General features: G+C 40.3%; 1 long non-coding RNA gene across 1 annotated transcript; it reads left to right on the top strand.

Moving 5' to 3' along the window:
* Nucleotides 1-1883: 1883 nt before the first annotated feature.
* On the top strand, nucleotides 1884-26812 carry LOC134966733 (uncharacterized). Its single transcript, XR_010188701.1, has 3 exons — nucleotides 1884-2433; nucleotides 23375-23498; nucleotides 26756-26812. It is a non-coding gene; the product is annotated as an uncharacterized LOC134966733 (long non-coding RNA).

The following is a 26812-nucleotide window of genomic DNA, read 5'->3' as shown; positions in this document are numbered from 1 at the left end:
TTAAAAACATTTTTAGAAAGCAGTTCATTGGATAAAAAACTTCAGGATTTTATTGTAGAAGGGGTCCACTTCATTTTATCAAATAACTATTTCTTATTTAATGATACTTTTTACCTTCAAAAGGTGGGCACAGCTATGGGCACCAGGTTCACTCCAAGTTATGCAAATATTTTTATGGGTTATTGGGAGAACGAGGTCATTTGGAATCATAACCCATTTGGAGCAAACCTGGTGTCCTAGTGAAGGTACATTGATAATGTTTTCTTTATTTGAAAGGGGCTAAGATACTTTAAGCGACTTTTATTCATATCTTAACCAAAATGAACTGAATATCGAATTCACGTTTGAAGATAATATTTCCTCTATCAATTTTTTAGATGTTACAATATTTGTGGAAGACAATCGTCTACACACAAAATGCTATACGAAACCAACAGATTCGGGCACTTTCTTGAGAGCTGAAAGCTGCCATCATCCTAATTGGTTAGGAGCGATCCCTGGAGGTCAACTAAGGAGGATTAAACAAAACTGTTCAAATAATGATCATTACAGTGAACAGGCGATACACATGAAAAAGAAATTCTTGGCTTCAGGGTATGGTGAAACCTCATTGGATAAGACCATGAGCACAGTAGAGACAATAAATAGGGAAGAACTTCTCACTAAGAGAATAAAAACTACCACTTAGGACAGTAGTTATGATCTGGCATTCATAACAACGTTCAATAGTCAATATAAATCCTTAGAAAAAATTATCAGGAAACATTGGGACATTTTAAGAAGTGATCCCATTATAGGAAAATCATTGCCCAAAAACCCCAAGTGTATCTGTAGAAAGGCACCTAATATAGGTCCAAAATCGTAAGAAGCATATGCCCACAAAAAGGAATAAGTTCTGGTGTAAGAACAAAAGGATTCTTTAGATGTGGGATCTACATGGGATGCAAAGGAATAAAGGGTGACAATAAAAAACTGACTGAGGTTGACATCAATGGAAAAATTGTTAAAATTAACGAATTCATTACGTGTAACATAAAAAACATTATATATGGCATTGAATGTTCCTGCGGATTGTTCTATATAGGACGGACATCAAGGGCTTTAAAGATCCATATAGGAGAACATTTACGCAATATAAAAAATGGATTCCAGACCCATGCGTTATCAGAACACTTCGGGCAAAAACATGGGAGCAACATATTAGAAATTAAAAGGGTTTATGGTCTCAAATGGGTACCGGGGCATTGGAGGCAGAGAGACCTGGCCAGTCAATTGGCAAAAGCTGAAATGCGCACCATTTTGAATTGGGAACCCTCAAATTAGGGCGGCTCAATAATGATTTTAAGATCAAGTGGTTTCTATAAAAACATTTCACCCTTCATACCTTATACATTCATATTTATTTAAGTCTTTGGCCATACTTGTGTCTGTAATATCCTGATAATTTAGATTTCTGCTGCAATCATAGCTTAACATACTGTTAGGTTGATTTTATTTTTATAATTAATTATTTATTAATTAATTAATTATTTATTTATTGTTACTCCATACACAGCAACGAAGGATATGATCATTCTTTTAAATTTTGATCATATATTAATGTAGATTGGTGAATCAGATTGTTGAATCATATATTAATGTGCATTGGACTTATGGATTGATGAACTGCACCCTCTTGGCCAGCCCAGAGTGATCAGAGGACTCGTAGTGGCATTCTGTATAGAGATCGCTGGGCGGCCCGGTGGACACGATTACCCGGTCGCCATGGTTACAAATAGTGGAAGTGACATGATTAGATGCGTCTTCCTAGTTACCAGTGGATGCATCTTCCTAGTTACCAGTGGATGCGTCTTCCTAGTTACCATGGCGTCTTCCTAGTTACCATGGTGACGTAACCAGAAATGACGCGACGGGCTCGGGAAGTGGACAGTCCGCCTCAGACACAAGCTCACGTTGGAAGAAGCTGTATACACTATGGGACAATGTTTATGACACAGAAAGTACAGTTCTCAGTCAGATATAGCGTGGAATAGCGTCACAATAGAAATAGGGTTGGAAATAAGGTGACGGACCCGGAAGTGAGGTCATGTTACTATGGCAATAGGTACAGGTCCAACAGCAAGAATCATGGAAAATGTAGTTTATTGCTATATTATTAACAGCTGCAGTAGAAGGATGGGGATTGGATAGAACTCCTTTTAAAAACCCAGGGGATTTCTCCACACACACAGCGCGGATCTCGTTGAAAAAGACCTCAGTTTTAGAGGTGGAAAAGCGTTGGAGGAAGCGGGGACATTGAAATTTGGCCGCCAGCGTGACAGTGACAAGGTGAAACCCAGCAAGCTGATTCAGCATTAATATAAGATCTGTGGGAGCCCGGGACTTACATTGCACATGCTGTTATTGAACTGCTTTGCCTTTTCTCTGCCTCTGGTAATTTCATTTAATCACAGTCATTAAGGCTACCATCAGTTACATGTTGTTGTGTGTGGAGCTTTTATGTGATGTTTTATGTGTCATTGGTTTTAGATGTAGGTTAAAAATTGTGCTTCACTATATGCAATTTTGTTTTACTTTTATATGGATACGAGTTTGTACTGTTGACATATATTGAAGGATCATATATACGGAATATCAACTAATCAGTAGCGCCAGATAAGTTTGCCCTTCTCTTTGTTTTGGTGTTTTTCATTTTGATGGTAAGCTGCTCCACTCTAATGTGTCGTTCTACCCTCATGCACCTTCATAGCTAACGTTCACCTCTCACATCAATGGCACATGGGGACTAATTTAGACCTGATTGCAGCAGCAATTTTTTTTAGCTAATGGGCAAAACCATGTGCACTGCAGGTGGGGCAGATATAACATTTGCAGACAGAGTTACAGTATATTGTTTCTGTGCAAGGTAAATACTGGCAGCTTTATTTTTACACAGCAATTTAGATTTCAGTTTGAACACACCACAACCAAATCTAAATCTCTCTGCGCAAGGTTTATCTGCCCCACCTGCAGTGCACATGGTTTTGACCATTAGCTATCAAATTTGATGCTGCAATCAGGTCAGAATTAGGCCCATGGTGCTCTACAGTTTCAACTTCAGTCATTTGCAATGGTGCCATTTGTCCAGTCATAATACACCTACACCACAGCAGCATGTGAAAGTTTCACAAACTGCGCTGTTTTAGAAAAACCGCAAATTTAGAAAAATCCCTGCTTAGTGGGTGCAAAGAAATAGGTAATTAACTCCAGGTGCTGAATAGTGAGGTTCAACACAGCAGCTAAACAAAAAAGAGTCTTACAAGCTTTATGAATTGCGATACAACCTACATTATATATCTTCTGATGTGCGGGTGCAATCAGAAATATGTAGGATGTAAAACAAGAAGTATTAAAACAGGTTTCATGGAACATCGTTGCAATATTATTAAGAAAATAACCACACACAGTGTCTCTAGACATAGTAGAGACTACCATGGTGGGGATCCAAGTTCTCTCCACCTGGTGGCAATTGAGCATGTTGGGGTGACAAAAAGAGGTGGAGACTGCTATAAAATCTTATGTAGACAGGAATTTATTGGATGTTTAGGCTGAATACTATACACCCAATGGGGCTAAATGAAGCAGTTGAACGCAACTCGATGTTGTGACTTTATGTCCCTTCCCTCCTTCCCTTTCCCTCTCAAACCCCCCCTCCCCTTCCTTTTTCTTTCCCTTTCCATTTTATGTCCCTGCATTCTCTATGCTCTACCCACAATTGTACACTTAATAGCACTTATAATGTAGTGTTATTGCCATTATAATTTGGTTATTGCACATGTGAATGTGAATGAGACTATACATTTGTCACTATTTATGCATATATATTAGATTCTATTACAAGAGATCTATATGTTGTTAATAGGATTTAATATGCATAACTTAGATTATGTACTACTTGTGCAATATCCATTTAGATTAGATCCTAATTAGTTATAAAAATGTAGTAAATAGCGTTATCTTGTGTGGGAATCCTCTAATGATTGGCACTGTGGTTGGCGGCCCTACACATGTGAGGCACTTCTGGGACTGATTATTCATTTCAGCCAATGTTAGTTATGCCGGGATGACGCTTCCCCAGCAACCACTGAGGCTTCCCCCGCATCATTTAGGGTGCGCGCCCGCGCGCGGTTAGGTGATGCGACGCTGACGCTTTATGGACACTGCGCCACTTGCTGTGTGCATCCAGGCATTACCTGATGATGCGGTGGGGTTGCGAGCCCGTCATTCATGAGGGTCTGGATTGGCCACATTGAGCTTTAGCAGGTTGGGACTTTAATTAAAAGGATAAGATTAAATTATAGACTCTATCTCCATCCCCGTTTCTATATCGGGTGTGGCCTAGTCGGACTGGATGTTACTCAATGTTTTTGATTTGACAATTCCTAATATGATTAGGATATGGTCATGTGACCACAGTATATAAATATTTTTGGGAAATATACCAAATTTATTAAGATATGTATTATTTATATGAGTATGCGATCAGATAAACATTAATATGAATACTATTGTCTGTCATTATTTGGTCACAATATGAGATGAAATGGTTAAACCCAATCACATATGCAAATGAGCAGACATATTGTTATGGCATATAAACCCTTACCAGTAGCTCTGTTAGCACCTTGAAAAGGTTGTGTGAACACAACAAAACGCGTTGGTGAGAGCTGCTGCTCGTGTATACTCCCCGGACCTACAGTAATTGGAGATTTGAGGACCTGGACCAAGTCCCCGCCATTGAATCTTTTGGACCTTTGCCGGAGGGTAATTTCCGAATCGGGGAAACTTCATCACAGCACTCAATCAAGGGACTGCAAAATTGCGGATTGCTGAACCTCTTAACACCTTGGATAAGTCTGTGGTAACTATTCACATTTGGCTATATTTTGGGTCCATATGAGACTAGAAAAGGGGCTATTAATCAGGAAAAGGTCTCTACAATCATCCTGGTCCACACACAGATTAGGCTGGGAGCAACACCATTTTTTACCATTTTTTTCTTGTAATTTTTTCTTGTAATTTTATATATAATTGTATTTTTATTTTTAAACAAATGCCATATTGAATTTCACTCTGAGCTATTAAATATGTGTGTTGCAATAACCTATTCATCTCATTTGTGACTTTTAAAGCGCTACACTGCTTAGTGGGTGGCTGCAAATAGCTGTTGCAGTTTGCAGACCATTCAGCAGGTCACATGTTCCAGGTCATCCCTTGGAGCACAGGAAGAGTTCACCAACTGTTACATTTTCCAGAGCACAATGGTGACACATGTAAATGGCAGGTGGGTGTTATGCCACATAACTCCGAAATTAAGCAACCAATTACCATGCCAATATTTTTGTGCAAATCTATGGACCAAGGGCATAATTCAGACCTTAGCACTAGCAGGCGATTTTTGCACTGCTGCGATCAGATAGTCGCCACCTACAGGGGGAGTGAATTTTAGCTTTGCAAGTGTGCGATCGCATGTGTAGCAAAGCTGTACAAAAAGATCTTGTGCAGTCTCTGCAGAGCTCAGGACTTACTCAGCCACTGCGATCACATCAGCCTGTTCGGGGCCAGAATTGACTTCAAACACCCACCCTGCAAATGCTTGGGAACTCCTGCATTTTTCCAACCACTCCCTGAAAATGGTCAGATGACACCCACAAACACCTTCTTCCTGTTAATCTCCTTGTGAACTGCCGTGCAAATGGATTCTTCACACAAACCCATCGCTGAGCGGCCTGCGATGCGCCCGTGTAATTACCTTACACAGTTTAGTATCAGCTGCAAAGATTGACACTGTGCTTCCCAGGACTATTCCGAGATCATTAATAATTATATTGAACAGTAGTGGTCCAAGTACGGACTCTTGTGGTATTCTGCTGACTACTGGTGCCCAGCTGGAGAACATCCCATTGACCACTATTCATTGTACCCTGTTATTCAGCTAATTCGCAATCCATGTAGAAGTAGTATTTCCTAGGCCAAGTTCCCTTAATTTGATGATCAGTCTCCTGTGAGGCACTGTATCGAAGTATTTTGTAAAATCTAAATAGACCACATCCACTGCTTTTCCCTGGTCAAGATTATCGCTCCCTTCCTCGTAGAAGCTAATTAAGTTAGTTTGATATGATCTATCCCTCACAAATCCATGCTGACTCTTGCTAATAAACTTAGTATTCCGCAGATGATCCTCTATGCTATCCCTCAAAATTCCTTCCAATTTTTTACCCACTATAGCGGTTAAACCAGAGGTTCTCAAACTCGGTCCTCGGGGGCACACACAGTGCATGTTTTGCAGGTCTCCTCACAGAATCGCAAGTGAAATAATTAGCTCCACCTGTGGACCTTTTAAAATGTGTCAGTGAGTAATTAATACACCTGTGCACCTGCTGGGTTACCTGCAAAACATGCACTGTGTGTGTCCCCGAGGACCAAGTTTGAGAACCTCTGGGTTAAACTAACTGGTCTATAGCTCAGAGGATGATTTTTAGATCCATTTTTAAATAATGGCACTACCTCAGCTATACGCCAATCCCACAGTACCATACCGGATCTAATTGAACTATAGAAAATAAAGTTTAAGGGTCTTGCAAGCTGTGCCTTAAGCTCCATAACAACCCTCAGGTGAAAACCATCTGGGCCTGGTGATTTATTAATCTTTATGTTACTTAGTCTCTCCAGGACTACTTCCACACTTAAACAAGCATCTAGTCAAGAATCATTACCTTCACTGTCGTTATGCACTACTATCACCGTCTGATCCTCCCTGGTGAATACTAATGAAAAAAGGTTAAGTATATCCTCTTTTATTTTGTCATCATTTATCAAGACTCCCAGTTCATCTTTTAATGGGCCTACAGTCTCCTAAAACTTTTTAGGATTGGCTTTACTCTCTATAGCGGTTTGTCTTTCGTTTACAATTTTAGCTGCTCTTATTGCTTTTTTGATCTTTTATTGCATTCCTTGTAATACTGAAATGCCTCCTCCCCTCCAATTGATTTAAATATTTTGAAAGCACACCTCTTTTTAGCCATTTCTTTTTTGACCTCCTCATTAAGCCACATTGGTTTGTGTTTAGTACTCCTGCGTTTATTGCCCATTGGAATTAATTTGTGAATATTGCTATCAAGCAACCATTTTAAAGCATCCCACATTTCCGATGTGTCCTTACCATGATACAAAACTTCCCATTCAATGTCATTTAGTAATTGTTTCAGCAAATTAAAGTTAGCTTTTCTAATGATTAATATTTTGGTTAATCCCTTATAGCTATCTTTCTTGAAACTGATGTCGAATGTGATCATATAGTGATCATTATTTCCCAAGGTCTCCCCAACTGTAATTTCTGATATAATGTCCACATTATTGGTAATAACTAGGTCCAGAATAATACCTCTGGTTGGGTTCTCGACAAATTGAGACAAGTATTGATCCTTTAATGTGTTTAGGAACCTGTTGCTCCTAGCTTATACACATGAATCGTTAGTCCAATTTATATCAGGATAATTGAAATCCCCTATCACTAGGATGTCCCCCATTCTCGCAGCTTTTTCAATTTACTGCAAAAGTTGTTCCTCCTCATTTATGCTAATATCTGGTTGTTTGTAGCACGTGCCAATGACTCATTTTTTTGCTTCAATGGCCCCACTTGTGATCTCAACCCATAGTGACTCCACGTCATCTCAAGTCCCTTCATAAATAACATCTATTAAGTTTGGTTTTAGAGATGGTTTTACATAGAGACATACCCCTCCTCCCCTTTTGGTAGCCCTATCGCTCCTGAAAAGTAAATATCCCTCCAAATTAGCACCCCAGTTGTGAGAGTCATCCTACCATGTTTCTGTAATACCTATATGATCAAACTGATTTTTATATACAAGGAATTCAAACTCCCCCATCTTACCTGATAGGCTTCTTGCATTTGCAAGCATATATTTTAGCTTAATATTTCCTTTGTCTGTTTTTATTTTAATGGTGACTTACTGTACTTTTGTTTACAAGTGGCTCTCTAGAATCACTCTGACTGTTATTCTCTTCCCTACCTTACCACCCCCTCATACTTAATACAGCCATTCTTACTACTATCCCTGTTTGACCTATTAGGTCTTTCTAAACCACCTCACCCAATTTAGGTATTTTCCCTTATACTATGGACATAATTTTCTATATACCGTACTGTTGAACCATAGTCATCATGAGTTAATAATTTGGGAATACCATGTCAGTAATTCCTGTGTCAACGCCCATGCAAATACCCTTGCCGGCTAATCTTTCCTTCCCCTCTTCACCCACCCCCATTTTGTTTGTTACCCCCATCCTTACTGTTCTGACTGTTTGAACCATAACTTCTAGCTAAACCCTCACCCCAGGCTCCTAGTATAAAAGATCCTCCAACCTTCTAACCATCCTCTTTCCAGCACCGCAGCCCCATCTTCATTCAGGTGCAATCCATCTCTACAAAAAAGATGGTGCATGAGTGAGAAGTTCACCCAGTGTTCCAAGAACCCAAACCCCTCCTTCCTACACCAGTCTCTAAACCACACATTTACCTCCCTAATCTCCCTCTGTCTCCCTGGGATAGCATGTGGCACTGGTAATATTTCAGAGACTATTACCTTAGATGTCCTTGCCTTAAGTTTCTTGCCTAATTCCCCATATTCTTTCTTAAGGACATACCACCTACCACTAACTTTGTCATTGGTGCCGACATGCACAAAGACCACCGAGTCTTTACCAACCCCTCCCAACAATCTATCTACCCGGACCGCGATGTGCCATACCCGAGCACCCGGGAGACAATAGACTGTATGGCGATTATGGTCCCAGTAGCTGATTTCCCTGCCTGTCTTCCTGATATTAGAAACCCCTGTACCAGAGGGACCACTCATCTGGATGCTAGCGGGAACAGTCTCCTCCGGCTCCCTCATTTCCTCACTGCCATCCTCAGAATCCTGGTCCAGTCTGGTGAATTTAATGGGGTTTGGCAGATTTGAGATGTAGTGTCTCCCCCTCTTCTTCTTCCTTCTAACCATCACCTAGCTGTCTACCTGATCATTCTCATCTACCAGTGATCCTCCTCCACTGTTCTATTTAAGCTTTGCTCAAGATTGTGAATACTCCTCAGTCGCATAATGGTCCGCTCTAGATTAGTTACCTGGGCTTCCAGAGTAGCTGTTGCTCACATCTCACACAGATTTACCATACTCGGACTGTTGTGCCAGGTGCGCATACATTATGTACAACACGCGCTGAGTGAGATTTTCAATCTCGCCCACCCCCATTTTGGATAAGTGCTAACTCCCTGATTCCTTCAGAAATTTGAAAACCGAGAACAAAGAATACAGAATAAGAATAGGAAACAAACTATATATAGAGAACAATATATAAAGGACAGAAAGGGATAAAATATAAATATATATATATATATATATATATATATATATATATGGGACAATATATAAAGGACAATAAAGGACAATAATAAATTCAAAATATTCACGACAGAACAGTTATTAACAATACAATGTGTAAAGATGAATCAGTGCAAAACAGTCAATTTAATAATGATAATGATATTCGTGTGTCTAAGGGGAGCCTGGACCTCCTGCTGCAGTACCCACACACTGATTTACTGGTTATTAATTCCCTTGTGAAGTCTCCATCCTCGAATCCCGACTTATCTCAGCAGATTATTCCCGGTACCTTCACAGCAACAGCAGCTTTCACCCGGTACTCAGAACTGGAACAGTGTCCATGCAGCGTCTCAACTCCAATTGTGCTTGCCTCCTCATATGATGTAAAGAGATGTAAATTGCAACACACTCCCTCCTGGAGCTCACTCCTCCTTGATGCTGCTACTGCACTCTTCTGATCAGCAGCAGCAGTGCTCTCACTAGCCACACTCACTGGCCGGCATCACTGTTGCTCAGTGTCTTCCCACACTCACTTGATTTCACGCCTCACTCCTCCCTTGCAAATGGAGCAGCAGTGTTCCCCCTGCTCCTCTCCCCAGTGCTCTGCTCCACTTTGATCAGCTCCAATCACTTGGTGTGGTTAACTTCCAGTTTCTGGCTTCCATCCAGTTTCCTCACAGCATCTCTAGTGTCCTTCTGTGCACCAGTAAGAAATTGCCAGCCAATACACAGTACTGCCTGGTTGACTGCCAAGCTTGCAGATGCTACTGTGTCAGGGGAGGAGAATAGAGCACAGCATGGTCTCTCAGTGCTCACTGCTCAGTTCGTCTCCAGTGTGTATCTTCTCAACTGAGGTGCCGGTCCGTTAGCTAATCAGAACTCATGTTTCAAACACAACGTTGTGTTTTTAGCATTTTATGTACAAAGTGGCATTGTTTGTGCAACTTGTAATCAACGTTGTGTTTGAAACATTTTATGTACAATGCATCATAACTATGATGATTTTCTAATAAACAACATTGTTTATTAAAGTTAATATTATGTGATTGTGTGTTTCTTCCATGTACGCCAATTATAATCAAAGAAAAAACAGTGTTTTATAAATCATAAGCATATTTTATTGGTATATGCAAATTATAGTTACAGAAATATAGTGGTTGAATACCACGGGTGTAGTTGGGTATGCCGGCAGCCGGGCTCCCAGCGATGAGCATAATCGCACCGGAATCCTGACTGCTGGCATACAGACTGCTGGGCAAGTGCAAATGAGCCCCTTGCGGGCTTGCTGTGCTCGCAATGCTGTGGGCACGGTGGCGCGCTACGCACACCACGCAATCTATTCTCCCTCCAGGGGGGTGTGGACCCCCAAGAGGGAGAAAAGTTGTTGGTATGCCAGCTGTCAGGATTCAGGCACCGATATACTGTGCGCCAGGATCCCAACAGCTGGCAAACTGAAGACCACCTGAATACCACAGTAAAGCTTTACATTTAAAACATTACATAAAATATTCTTGACACAATACAAGTTAAACATTGTGGTACAAAATATCCACACAAAATACAATGTATAAAAATAGTATAAATTAGTTATACGTTATAGTTTCAGCCACTGTGATTCCTGAAATAGATTTACGGATCTTTTCCTAGGTAGTAAATAGCCACGTGGTGTTGTTACACCCAGGGAACTTAAAACATTTATACAACTTTTTTTAAATATTTGTATTGGGGTGTCTGCATCTACAGCTCTAACTGCATCATCATAGATCTCTACTTTTAAAAACTCTAGCTGCAATCTTTTTGTGGTATTACCAACGACCGTGGATTGTATATTCAATTCAGCCATAGCACGCATAATTTCAGGCTAGCTGTTAGGCATCCTATGACTCGACACGTTATGATTTTGCGAAATACTCCTTATCAAGTCTAGTACAACAACGCTTTTATACAAAATCAAACCTTGACCATTCCAGTTGGTGAGGTGTTTAAAACGAGACATTTTACTCATCAGTATTTCAGTTTTTTTATACCTCATATTAACACTGTTCAAGACATCATGATAAACAGAGTTGGTAGCATCAGTTTGTGTAGGGTTAGTTGTGTCATCAACAGCTTTTGCACTGGGCGATAAAAGTGATAGAGTTGTCTATCAGACAATTTACTCAAAACCAGGCACAGATGGAGCCACGCTCATATTGGCTTCTCTGCTGTGCCTAGGCACATCAAGGTTTATTAGCATAAACCCTTCATATATTCTCAGCTGGAATACAATACAGAAATAACAATACATCAGGGGATTAAGTCATTACAGCAGGGGATTAAGTTCGATTGCACTGGTTCAGTTAATCCTATTAAAGGCTAAAATGAAGAAAGCTCCATCTGTACCTCTACAACACTGCTGTATATCATTTTGCCTTTTCATATTCTGATAAACCGTTATTCTGTAGTATGTTTTCAATCTCTACATCTAGACTGTGCGTGGCTGTTTTATGTATGTCGTCGCTGCTTGGCTTGTTATGAAGCACCAGATACATATTCTCAGCGTACGCCATCAATGATTAGATAAGTAGTCCGGTAATTAACAGAATAGCAAAACCAAGCAACGATGCGATAAATCTGCCCGACTGTTTCACCAAGCTCTTCTTTTTTCCAAGGGCACATTTCTTATTGCAAAGCGATTTTATAAGGTCTCACTTTTTGCTGTCAGCCGTGCTACATGGTGACTGACAGCTATCTTCCTCTCCTCTGGGAGCAGACTATAGGCTGGTATGCTGATAATCTGGTGAGACAGGAGGACTGGGTTTGCCTCTCCTGCCGAGACAAACCCAGCTCTCCTGTGTGTATGAATCTATAATAGGAGACACCAGGGAGGATCATCACGGTGGTCATCTTTACTGCAGGTACGCAGCAGTGTGCGGTGATCAGTGGTATCAATAAGTTCAGTGCTTAACCCCCTCATAGGTGTGCTGGGCTAAAGCATTTTCATTTGTAAGTAGATCTCCAATATGTATCTGGCAGCACTGCTGGGGGCAAATAATGTGTATCTGGCAGCACTGCTGGGTGCATATAATGTGTAACTGTCAGCTCTGTGGGGGCATATAATGTGTATCTGTCAGCAATGCTAGGGGCATATAATGTTTATCTGTCAGCACTGCTGGGGCATATAATGTGTATCTGGCAGCACTGTGGGGGCATATAATGTATATCTGGCAGCACTGCTGGGGGCATATAATGTGTATATGGCAGCACTGATGGTGGCATATAATGTGTATCTGGCAGCACTGTGGGGCATTTGTGTATCTGGCAGCACTGCTGCGGGTATGTAATGTGTATCTGGTTACACTGTGGGGGCATATAATGTGTATCTTGTAGCACTGCTGTTGGCATATAATGTGTATCTGGAATCACTGCTGTTGGCATATAATGTGTATATGGCAGCACTGTGGGGGCATATGTGTATCTGGCAGCACTGCTGGGGGCATATAATGTGTATCTGACAGCACTGTTGGGGCATTTGTGTATCTAGCAGCACTGCTAGGGGCATATAAAGTATATCTGGCAACACTGTGGGGGCATTTGTGTATTTGGCAGCACTGATGGTGGCATATAATGTGTATCTGGATGCACTGTAGGGGCATATAATGTGCATCTGGCAGTACTGTGGGGGCATTTGTGCATCTTGCAGCACTGCTGGGGGCATATAATGTGTATCTGGCACTGGGGGCATTTGTGGATCTGGCAGCACTGGGGGCATTTGTATATCTGGCAGGACTTCTGAGGGCATTTGTATATCTGGCAGCACTGCTGATGGCATTTGTGTATCTGGCAGCACTGCTGGTGGCATTTGTGTATCTGGTCAGACCCCACACATTTTCACCTCACCACATCTGGCCCTCTTTGCATAAAAATTGGACACCCCTGGGTTATAAGCTTTATAGAAGTGCGCTTATTAACAACAAAAGCAACAAGCGTGTGGGTGGGAATAAGCCACTTCATAAACAATAATTGCCAAGAGCATTGTTTCTTAAATCAACCAGTAAATATCCATAAGGGGCCTCCATTGCGGATTCGTAGGATTTAAAAAAAGTGATATTTTGATGGGTACATTTGTCAGAATGCTCACCTGCATTTTCTCCATGGGATTTTTGAACAGGACTATATATTTTGTGTTTAAATGTATAGTCCTGCTCTTTTTACCTTGACAAAATATGTTTTGGACAAGGTACAGGATACTGAGATTACAATGATATACATAATTTGTGAAAGCTTTCTCAACCTCAGAATTATTACTAGCCACTTCAATCAGATCATCAACCACTGCTAAATTAATCTTATCAGGGGGAAAAAAGTTGGTCATCGCTAAAAGACTCAGGTAAACCCTCTATAAAATGCATACCGGGGAAATCACACAGAAATTGGTTGTATATAGGCCCTCATTCCGAGTCGTTCGCTCGGTAATTTTCATCGCATCGCAGTGAAATTCCGCTTAGTACGCATGCGCAATAATCGCACTGTGACTGCGCCAAGTAATTTTACAATGAAGATAGTATTTTTACTCACGGCTTTTTCTTCGCTCCGGCGATCGTAGTGTGATTGACAGGAAATGGGTGTTACTGGGCGGAAACACGGCGTTTTCGGGGCGTGTGGATAAAAACGCTACCGTTTCCGGAAAAAACGCAGGAGTGGCCGGAGAAACGGAGGAGTGTCTGGGCGAACGCTGGGTGTGGTTATGACGTCAAACCAGGAACGACAAGCACTGAACTGATCGCAGATGCCGAGTAAGTCTGAAGCTACTCTGAAACTGCTAAGTAGTTTGTAATCGCAATATTGCGAATACATCGGTCGCAATTTTAAGAAGCTAAGATACACTCCCAGTAGGCGTAGGCTTCGCGTGAGCAACTCTGCTAAATTCGCCTTGCGAGCGATCAACTCGGAATGAGGGCCTTAGTTTGCCAACAGGTGTAAAACCAAGCAACATTATCAGGTACATGCAACATATGCATGGCTGCATGCTGCAACAGTGTTTTAACAATATAAGTTTTACCCTAATTGGCACGCTAAAATACAGGAGAAGGGATGCTGAAATCTGGTGTCCATCATAATATCAAACAGAAGTGTTGTGATATTGTCTTTAAGCACCAGTTTAGTATAAAATTTGTGTCTTCTGCAAAGTCCGAGTCTCTATCAGCCAGTATATAGATGCCTACCAAAAACATGAAGGCGTGTCTTTACGTTCCAATCACATCGAAATCAACCCCGCCAAAAGACAAAATTCAAAATTGTTTTTACATTCCTTAAGGATTAATTTAATTTGGTCAATGTAGCAAATATGTCCAATACGTGTCTAATGACTTACACTGACAATCTTTTTGAATTTGCATTTCTATCGCACTATGAGGTATCTGCTTTGGACTATAATAGGGTCATGGTGAATTGGAAATACACCAAAGACCATTACACCAGAATTACAAATACGCATATATTAATTGCAGCATTGACCACTGCACCCGAGCACATTGAATTGTACAAACTATTGGATGGATTACAAGATAGATGCCTGTATCAAGACACAGATTCTGCAATTTTTGTCAGTAGAGCTGGTGATTGGAATCCACCATTGTCTGATTATTTAGGCGAGTTGACTAGCGAACCACCCTCAAGAATGCATATAACAGAGTTAGTCTCAGCCGGATCCAAGTCATACGGGTATCGACTAAACAATGGGAAGACCAGTTTAAAAGTTAAAGGTATAACGCTCAATGTTGATAATGTGCAGAATGTTAACTTTGACAGTCTGAAAGAACTGGTCTTAGATTATCCTTTAAACCCCGAAGGTGATGATCAGAAAAAGATTGTGATCCGACAGACCGATATAGTCTGTCTTAAAAAATACTGGCATATTAAGACTCGGACTTTGCAGAAGACACAAAGGTGCATTTATACTAAACTGGCACTTACAGACAACTTCACAACACCAGATGGACACCAGATTTCAGCATCCATTCTCCTGTATTTTAGAGTGCTCATCCAATTTGGGTAAAAGTTATTTTGTAAAAACGCTGTTGAAGCATGGAGCCACGCATATGACACACGTACCTGATAGTGTTGTTTGGTTTTACACCTGTTGGCAACCTATATATGACTAACTTCTGTGTGATTTCCCCGGTATTTATTTTATAGAGGGTTTACCTGAGACTTTGAGCGGAGACCAACTTTTTTTCCCCGGATAAGGTTCATTTATCAGTGGTTGATGATCTGATTGAAGTGGCTATTAATAATTCTGAGGTTGAAAAAGCTTTCACAAATTATCTACATCATCGTAATCTCAGTATCCTGTACCTTGTACAAAATGTATTTTGTCAAGATAAAAAGAGCAGGACTATATACATTTAAACACAAAATATATGGTCCTGTTCAAAAATCCCAGGGCGAAAATGCAGGTGAGCATTCTGGCTAGACAAATGTACCCATCAAAATATTGTTTTTTTTTTTTTCTCAAATCCTACGAATACGCAATGGAGGCCCCTTACAGATATGTACTGGTTGATTTAAGAAACAACACTCTAGATGATTATCGTTTACAAAGCGGCTTATTCCCACTTGACACACTTGTCGCTTTTGTTGTTAAGAAGCGCAGTACTATAAAGCTATAATATACAACATTTAGTAAATTCATTGTTATTCTAACAACGGGAACATGTTGGTGTGGATAAGACGTAATTGGGACCTTTTAAAAACGTTAGTTGAAGCCAATCCATCCCAAAAAAGCACTATTTTATCCAACGCTTCAAATGATTTGGTTGCGGCTATTTGTGGGATAGCACTCAACACGCTTAAAGGTAGAATACCATTGTCACAACGACAGTTGAACTACCTTAAAAAGAAGTGAGACCTTAAAAAATCGCTTTGTAAAAAGTAATGAGCCCTTGGAAAAAAGAGGCGTTTGGTGAAACAGTCATGCAGATTTATTAGATCATTGCTTGGTTTTGCTATTCTGTTAATTACCGGATTATTGTCTAATCATTGATGGAGTACGCTGAGAAAATGTATCTAGTGCCTAAGCATCAGACAGACCGTTTACATAACAAGCCAAGCAGTGACAACATACGTGAATCAGCCAAGCAGGGTCTGTATGTAGAGATTGTAAACATACTACAGAATAATGTTTTATCAGAATATGAAAAGACAAAATGATATACAGTAGTGCTGCAGTGGTACCTGGGGTTGAGTAAACAGACTGATAGAGAAATCTCAACTTTACCTCTTTTATCACCCGGTGAAAACGCTGTTGCTGACACAACTAACCATACACAAACTGATTCTACTGATGCTTTTTATCATGATGTCTTGAACAGTGTTAATGTGATGTATAAAAAAAACTATGAAAGGCTAATGAGTCAAAAGTCTCGCTCTAAACACACCACCAACTGTAACGACCAAGGTTTGTTTTTGTATAACGCGTCATTGTACCTGGATCCTTCTGGACTTGATAAGGAGCATTTTGTAAAATCAGGTGTCGAGTCATAGGATGCATAATGGTTGGCCTGAATTTATGCACGCTATGGCTGAATTGAATATACCATCCACGGTCATGGTAATGCCGCACTTAAACTGCAGCTAGCGCATTTAAAAGAAGAGATCTACGATGATGCAGTTGGAGCTGTAAGCACAGTCACCACAATACAAACACTTAAAAAGATGTATAAATGTTTTACGTTCCCCGGGTCTAACAATGCCAGATTGCTACTTACTACCTAGGAAAAGATCTGTAAATCTATTTCAGGAATCACAGTGGCTGAAACTATAACATATAACTAATTTATACTATTTTTATACATTGTATTTTGTGTGGATATTTTGTACCACAATGTATGTGTCAAGAATATTTTATGTAATTTTTTAAATGTAAAGCTTTACCGTTGCATTCAATGACTATATTTCTGTAACTATAATTTGCATATACCAATAAAATATGCTTTTGATTTATAAAACACTGTTTTGTTCTTTGATTATAATTGGCGTACATGGAAGAAACACACAATCACAAAATATAAAGTTTAATAAACAATGTTGTTTGTTAGAAAATCATCATATTTATGACACATTGTACATAAAATGCTATTATATTATAATATAGTATTATAGTATTTGCGAATAGGGTACTGTCAGGGATGAGCCTGTAAGAATCAACAAAGTAACATTTGTGCCATTCATTAAAATAAATGGCCAACCAGTGCTCCCCCGGCTGTCCACTGCTATGCATATTGAATACAGTAGCGCTAAAGTTTTGCAACAGTTTACCAGTCGGTAAAATATTGCATGGATATGTCCCTTAAAAAAATATCCACTTCATTGGGCCTGCGTACAGTATACAGTTTATCTGCAATGTGTTCATCTTGCTGTTGCTTAATGTTGTTTATTAAAATATGCAATGATAAAATTATAAAATATGCAATAGATATTAATATTAGTTATTTCATTTATAGATAATCGTACATCACATCACAATTTTGTTTAGGTTCGATGATATTATTAAATAATGCATATATTGTATTATTACATTGACTGTCTGGTCTAGCACTTCAGCAAAGTAGAACCCAGCGTGTAGATTCCCCATTCTTATTAGCAAGAGATGCTCAGCACATTCCTGTTCGGGTGAAAGATCAATAGTGAATAGAATATAACCGTCGAGGTAATCTTCACAGTCAATTAGTATAACTAAATCTGATTTCTGTTTATTTGGGATCTGTATAAGTGACATGTACTCATGAACCGCATTACCGTGTTCAAAGTTGAGTTGAAATGGCTTGGCGGGATGCAAGGTTCTATCCAGGTAAAGGGATGCAAAGTTTACATTTTTATGTTCAAAACAGAGGGTTCTTGTCATAGGTTCCTGTAAACGCTTTGTTGTCTACAAACACCGCTATAGCAGTTAGGGTACTTGGCCTAAAAACAGATTTTTGAATTTAAATTCTCTACTTCCTGCTGGTACGCTGTATATTTTCATACCAACACGATCAATCGCATATTTTGCATTGCCATTTAACAAGGCCTGTGCGATTCCGATCCGGACGGCGGGTGAGACATGAACTCTGTTCACAAACAAGGACGCCGTTACAATCTGAATTTTAAAGGCAACCACCTCCGCCGACATTAAGCAGAATGAGTCTCTATTTCTGGTGAGTTTTACCTTCAAATCAACTGCGTTTAAGATTAGCTTATGTTGATGAAAAAGGTCACAGTGTAGAGGGCCCAGTAATTCCACTGTTCGACTTTGTGCCATTGTTCTTGCTTTTTTGATAAATCCTGTGTGTAGTCCATCCAGTGTCCTGGTGTTTTGTTTTCCAGCCACATCTTTGTAAAATAATACTGTTGTGCGTTTTGTGTATAAGGCATCTGAGCTATAATTAAATATGGTCTCTATGAAGGACCTATAAGTGTAAAGATTATTAGATTGTGATATGAGTCTATCGCCCAAAGAAATATCCACCTGTTTGAAAAAAGTTGCTTTGGAGTAATTAATAAGGGTGGCCACTCAGCAGTGTTATGTAGAATGATTTATCATCCATCGCCCTCTTTGTTTATATATCTTTTATCTCAGATGCTGTAACCCAACTGTTAAATTTTGAGGGGTTTTCCTTGCCATTTGACTAACACGTATTTCCAACCTCTTTTTTAAATCTTTTCCACTTTGTAAATCCTGTTTTATTTTTTGGTTATGCTTTGAAGATCTTCGGAGGGGAAAATGCCTGTAAAAGTCTCACCGTAGAGATCTGCCAATGTGTAAAGCAGCTTAAGACCTTTTTGAGCTCATGCTGCATACTAAAACTATTTCCTCAGAAAAGATCTTTTCGTAGCCTTTCTGAAATATGTCCTTATATTTGTAAATATTGGTGTGGTCTCCAATTCCTAAACAAACAGGTGATTTCTTACTTCTAAAGTAATCACCGTACGTTGTCTTGAAGTCTCTCAAAGCGTTAGAGTCATTTACATTGCTTGGGGTGCACTTAATCATTCTATGGTAAGTGTTATTATAGCTGCATATGAAGTCTTGAAAAATTTCTATATATCTTTAGATATTCTTTTCCGTAAACAAGCACCACATTCGTGTTTTTAAAGTCCTACTGAAACACTCTTTAACAGTCACTTTCACATAGTTATTGGTTGTGAAATGCTTCTCTACTGTATTTTTCTAATACCTTTTTTAGGATCTTGTTTAGAAACTCTTTTCTGTTATCGGTTTGTAGCTTCTTCAGCACCTTCCACTGCTGGAATATTTTTTCAAAGGCATTAGTGACTGTTGTGGCGTTCTTAGCGGTCATACTTTAAGCCCAGGCCCTCTTACTAAATATATCGATGGTGGTTATTATATATTTAATACCGTTGTTGTACTTTGACAGATCTATGAGCAAAACCAAATTGCATTGCCACTGGTGATTTATACCCGATAAGCAAATCATGATCCTTTTACAGTTTTTTCTTGCCAGCTTGTGAAACATGTATGTGTCTTACTCTTGTAACCATTTTCTTAGTCGGATCTTTTACATATATTTTTAACCGATTCATAGTATTTATCAAATCTGCAAAAACTACCTGATTTTAATACAGTGTAATATGCTTCTTTCATCCAATTGTTTTGACGTGCAGCATTGTGTGACATTCTATTTAAAACAATAATCTTTTGATATAAATTTATATAAGTTTCTATAAACTTTATTTCAAGTGCCTATCAAAATCGTATTGCCATGGGTGTGTTAGGGGGCGTGGTAACTGTCAAAATCAATTAGTTTGATAAAAAGTTGTTCTATACCTACTCACATCTGTTAGTGCTGGCTGCTGAGGAAATAGTTTGGAAATTTGCAGACAATATACAGTATATATTATAGCTTGTAGTCAGGGAAGCCCCGCCTCATTGTCATCAGAGTTGGTCTCTCAAGCTGCCGTGGAGACACTCAAGTCCTACTGCTTTGAGCCTCATTCACTGGGGTTACCAGAGCCACACACCTTGTCCAGCCAGGTCATCAATGGCACAGCACACACCTCCACTGCCTCCCCCCATTCTAGTGGTAAGTGCGCATTTCCCCCAACTGATTTTTCAGGGGAACGCGAGTTCCGGTGCAGTTGCCGCATATGGATAGTCTACCAGTTTGAATTGCATGACAGCTCTTGCCCATCAACTGCCACCAATGTAGAGTTCATATAACATGGGGCACACTCCCAGTGGTATAAGTAGATTTTTTTCTTATATGTACTGATAGTAATAATGGGTGTGGTCATGTGTCATAAGGGGGCGTATTCCCATAAAACTAGAGTAGTGGCTATATGCAATAGGGGCATGGCCACATTATGTCACACACTGTAATGTCCCTTACACATCATGCCAAACACCATAATGCCCATTACACATTATGCCGCACACTATAATATTTATTACACATTATGCCATACACTGTAATGGCCATTACACATAATGAAAGACATCATAACACACATTATACATTATTCCATACACCATAATGCTCATTAAACATTATGCCACACACTGTAATGCCTTATATATTATACCACACACCATTATGTCTATTACATATTATGCCACACACAGTTATGCCACTGATACCATTTTATGTCCCCCACAAAAAAAATTCCCTAATAAATTATGCCCCAGCTGTGGGTTGGTGGTACTGAGTACCACCACCATATTTATTAATGGTACTCCATACCACCCTGTACCATCCTACTTTCAGCACGGCACACTCCTGTCTACTGTCACCAATGTAGAAGGGGCACTCTATGCATTTGTAGATATTAATTAATAAATATACCACAACACATAAGACAAATTTATGAGAACAAAGAAGACATTCCACAGTAAAAATTGAAAAGGGAAAGTGATCTTTTGGTGAGGTGCCACATATCTCCCTGACTGTACCCTCCATAGCTGCCTCATTTAGTCCTCCATGCATATATCTTCAATTTTTCCCTCCAAAGCTGTCTCTCATTACCCCCTCTATAGCTCTCGCTCTCAGTCAGTTCCTTCCATATAACATTGAGCCCCTTCCACACAATTAACTCACTGACTGCACAGCACAAACTGGCCTCACTGTACCAACAACAGCACTCACTGTCCACCTCAGAGACACCCTCACTGTCCCCTTACTGCATTAACTTTCTCCTTCACTGTCTACCATGTGTCTCACTTGTCCCTTTCAAAGTTCACCTGACAGCCCTCCCCATTCCTTTACTATCCACTTCATAGCACCCTCTTTTCCCCAGCCCCTTCTAACAATCACCACACAGCATTCCTTAACACTTTCAATTACCACCTCACATCAATATTCTACTCAGGTGCCCTTGGTGTCCACCCAAATCACTCACTCTCTCCCCCACCCAGTCCAGAGCAATCTCCCTGGTACCTCAAATAAACACCCCTCATCAGCACAAACACCTGCTCTACTTTTGCCTAGTCTCCTGTGGCTGCTCAGCTCTTCTTGTCCGATGATGGCAAGCTCCCCAGCAGCAGCACACATCATCCCAATGCACATGTGTAGCCACACCTTACTGTCAGTGAGAGAGGATCTCAGGGAGGCAGAGCTGCCTGGCCAACTACTCTTATTGTGTTATAGTGCAGAGCGGCCAGGCAGGGAGCATCCTCTCTATCTACCTCCTTCCTGCCTCCCACAGCCAGCCATGTGCAAGCAGAGCATGGATACAGGTGGCCCAGGAGCTAAGATGGCAGATGGCAACATGCCCCCCAATCCAAGCCCGCCACTGGCTTCATCCCACCTATAAAAGTACTTTAATTGATCTGACTTAATAATATGTTCATTCAATGACAACAAGAGATCAATAATGAACAGCCAACAGAATAGTTTCCATACTTTATTTATTTATTTATTATCATTTATTTATATAGTTCACACATACTCTGCAGCACTTTACAGATAATATTTACCCATTCACATCAGTTTCTGCCCCAGTAGAACTTACAATCTATATTCTGTATCACATGTACACACAGACACATTCATGCTAGGGTTAATTTTTGTTGGGAGCCAAATAACCTACAGTACCAGTCATTTTTTGGATTGTGTGAGGAAACCGGAGTACCTGGAGGAAACCCTTGCAAGTACAGGGAGAATATACAAACTCCGCACAGTTAGGGGCATGGTGGGAATTAATCCAATGACCTCAGTGCTGTGAGGCAGTAATGCTAACCATTACACCATCTGTACTGCAGCCAGACTCACAACAGTTATGTGCTCCTTTTAATTAATTCATGTCTATATTCTTCAAAGAGCAACTTTATGTCCTTCACTAGAGTTTTTTTTTAGTCTATTGCACTACTTCATTAGAGAAGAGAAAAAGAATCTATATGGATTTATGTGATGAATGAAATTGAAACCCAGGGATTTGGGCAAGTTGTTTAATTAAAATGAAAGATTTAAACAGTAAGGGGTTTAGTAATATTAGCTAAGTCTATTGAACTACATGTAACAGGAGACCATGTCATGTGCTGTACAACAGATATTTCTTTCATCCCAGGCTAAATGAGGTCCAGTGTAAAGCATTTGGAAACGTTTACTGAGTATTGACACTGGGTTTACTCTTGATAGATTTTTGGAAAATACATTTTCTTACCTGTTTCCTTCTAGACATTTAACATATGCCATTATGTGAGACCAATCAAATACTCCAGTATGTGAGTTAATCCATTTGTTCAGCTCCATGATACATTGCTCAGAGCACTTCAGCACAAGGATCTGTTTGAAATATCCACTGGGTGTATAGAGATGATGAATGAAGGATCCAGTACTCAAGTCAATCAAAAGGTCTCCCTTAATGTGACCTGCAGGGAAAGATTTCAGTGATTACAGATATAATATAATATGTATCATCTTCTCTATATGTCATTCTGTAATGTCATGTTACAGGTAGAGGTGTGCAGGTTCGGATTTACTCTGATATTTTGCCAAATTTATTTCAAGTTTGGATATATCCAGATTTAACTTATTGGTTATCCAAAACAAGTGAGAACTCGTACATCCCTAGATACAGGTAAGCCACTTCCTCACAACACATCTGTTGCTGCTTTACTGTAATGTATGTGGTATGTAAGTACTTCTTTGATTAGCATTTCTAGTAACTGGAGCCACCTTTCCAGCATAAACACACAGACATTTACAGACCTCAGAAGTGTCCATAATGTACCATAATGTAAACTCTTAGGAAACATGCACACTTAGATATTACTGATGCTTCAGTGAATTACCAGTACCCTCTGCTAGTGTCTATTACAATGCAATGCACCTAGGATGTACCAGGAGAGTGAGCTGATTAATATGATATGCACCACTTGTATATCTGTGTGCAAATGAGTCTGTATGTGAAGCACAACAGAATTTAGCATAGAAACAAACTGTTGCCACTACATTGTAGAATTCATACACAAATTTAGAAACTCATTACCTGGGCACAGGCTTGTCCGAGGGTACTGGCAGAGACCTGGGCCAGCTTGTGAGGAGGATGAATGCTCCATTGTGTATGCATAGGTCATCCTTAATTCTTTTTAGAGGTGCATGCCCAAACTTCCAGGATATGTCCACACCCCCTGTATCTTCCAGGTCCCACATATGTTTTGCCAGCCCTTCCCATCTCAGCTTTATTCTAGGTAAGAATCTTTTTTAGCATTGTTTTTCATTCTTTTATGAGAACCATGAGCTTAAGGGGGGGCTAAAACTGTACACCCTGCACCCGTTTCTTTACTGTTGTCTCCCGGTGGTTTGGGTGTGGCACATCGTGGACTGGGTAGATAGATTGTTAGGAGGGGCTGGGAAAGACTCAGTGGTCTTGGTGCATGTTGGCACCAATGACAAAGTTAGCGGATTTGTACCTGGTAGTTTCCTCCATTAGTTGAACTAAGTAGTTATCATTAAGTGTGTTTAAAAACATATAACCCCTAGCAGTGTCACATAATAATTTTTCCAGTTTATCTCTGGATAGTTAGAAGCATGGGCAGCCAATTGGAGAATGCGCTTCAATACAGACAAGTGTAAGGTAATGCATTGTGATAGGAAGAACAAAAATAACACCTACATACTGAATGGGGTAAAACTAGGGGATAGTGTACTGGAAAAGGACTTTGTGATCCAACCTGAATTAGCCCCTTGTCCAGAAAAATGCTGTCAATTTCTTCTGTGGTGTGACCTTTGCTAATGACTTCACTACTAAGACTGAGGCCATCTGATAGCAATTATAAGAATGTGTTTAATTCAGAAAAGATATGATAACTCGCAATCCGGTCAGGATCCCGGCACACGGGAACCAGGCAGACAGAATGCTGATGCCGGATTCCTGACATGGAATACATGGCACCGAATGAAGATCTGTCGTGGCTGTGGACAGGTGAGCAGCAGGGGATGAGGTTTAGGATGTAGCAGAGAATTAGAGTTAGTCTGCAGGGTGGAGTGTTAGTGTTAGGCTTTGAAGCAGGGGGTTTGGGTTACACATCACCGAGGATGGTTAGTGTTAGTGTGTAATGGAGGTTTAGTGTCAGGCTGCTGAAAAGAAGGGTTAAAGAGGTTATGGATTAGGGATAAATCACCTACAAAGGTGGAAATTTACTAAGGTCTTGATTCCATTCGAGTTTTCTTTTTTTTTTTCTAAGTGTCATCTTGGAAATTTACTAAACACAAATCTCCGTAGTGTTAGGGCTATCCGTAGTGAGATACACTGCCGACCTCAAAAATATGAATCAATAGACCATTGGTAAAACACGGCTGTTATTTTATACAACACAGGAATTTACTAAGAATTTGTATTCTCAATCACTGCCGACAACAGCTAAACACTGTCGGGAAATTAGAACTGCTTTTTGATGGCGTGTTTTGATAGACATGCATGGATCAGTGACATCTGTGCATGATTCTCTGTGTAAAAGTGTCTGAAAGAGTTAAAAAACAAAAATAAAATTGCGTGGGGTCCACCCTCCTAAGCATAACAAGCCTTGTGCTCTTTGAGCCAGTCCTGGTTGTTAAAATACCTGGAAAAAATTGCGTAGGGTTCCCCAGTGTTTATACAACTAGTACCGGGCTTTTGGGCCAGTCTTGGTTACTAAAATATGGGGGATAAAAGAAGTAAGAGTCCCCCGTGGTTTTGATGCCAGCACTGGGCTTCACTAGCCAGGGACATATGCTACAGTCGTGGGACACAATTATGTTCGTTCCTGTGGCCATGGAATTACCCTCCCAACTAGCCACCCCTAAATCAAGGGGTCCCCCCCTCCAGGCACACAAAGACCAGGAGAGAAGCCCTAGGCTATCCCCCATCCGAGATCAGTGTATGGAGAGCTTATAGCCAATAAAAGTGTAAAAAAAAAGTTTTTTTGCTGTTAAATTACAAGTCCCAGCAAGCCTCCCCTGCATGCTGGTACTTGCAGAACCACAAGTACCAGCATGCAGGGAATTAATGGGGTCGCTGGTACCTGTAGTTCCTCAACAAAAGAAATACCCCCCAAAAAACAACACACAGTGAAAGTAAAGTTTTAATAAAACACACTCATACATCCACGCCACTATTCACGTTCACTATTCCATGTAGAATCCAATAGGAAAGCTGTAAAATAAAAAAGATTTAGTCTCACAAAAAATCCTGTGTAGATCAGTCCTCTTCTTTCCCTGTAGGTATCCATGGGTTAAAAAAATATGAAAAACCCAGACCACGTAAATAAAGGGGATCCATGTTTACACATGGATCCACTTTTCCATAATGCTGGGACCCCCCGTTACTACTGTCACTAGAGGACCCGGTAGCCATTCAGCGAGTGCCACATCATAGCGATCTCCTCATTGGCTGTGCTCTCCTGGCCTGTCAATCAGGCAGAGCGCACCGACTATAATGTTGGATCGTGGTCCTCCATTATAGTCTATGGTGGGAAAATTGTGGTCTGAGTGACCTCTATTAACCTCGATGTTAGCTGCAGAATGCAATTTACCCACCATAGACTATAATGGAGTACTGCGATCCTCCATTATAGCTGGTGTGCTCCGCCTGATTGACCAGCCAGGAGCGCACAGCCAATCAGGAAAGTGCTATGATGTGGTGCTCCCTGATTGGCTGCAGGTTCCTCTAGTGACAGCAGTCATGGGGGCTACCAGCATTGGGGAAAAGGGGATCCATGTGTAAACATATATCCCCTTTATTCGTGTGGTTCTGTTGTTTCAGGGTTATCTTTTAACCCATGGATGCCTACAGGGAAATAAGAGGAGTGATCTACACAGGATTTTTTTGTGAGTATATATTGTTTTATTTTACAGGTTCCCTATTGGATTCTACATGGACAAGTGGACGTGAATGGTGGTGTGGGATGTAGG

Source organism: Pseudophryne corroboree, chromosome 10 (assembly GCF_028390025.1).
Source record: "Pseudophryne corroboree isolate aPseCor3 chromosome 10, aPseCor3.hap2, whole genome shotgun sequence".
In the NCBI taxonomy this organism is placed as follows: Eukaryota; Metazoa; Chordata; class Amphibia; order Anura; family Myobatrachidae; genus Pseudophryne; species Pseudophryne corroboree.
This window is presented reverse-complemented; position numbering and strand designations above follow the sequence as displayed.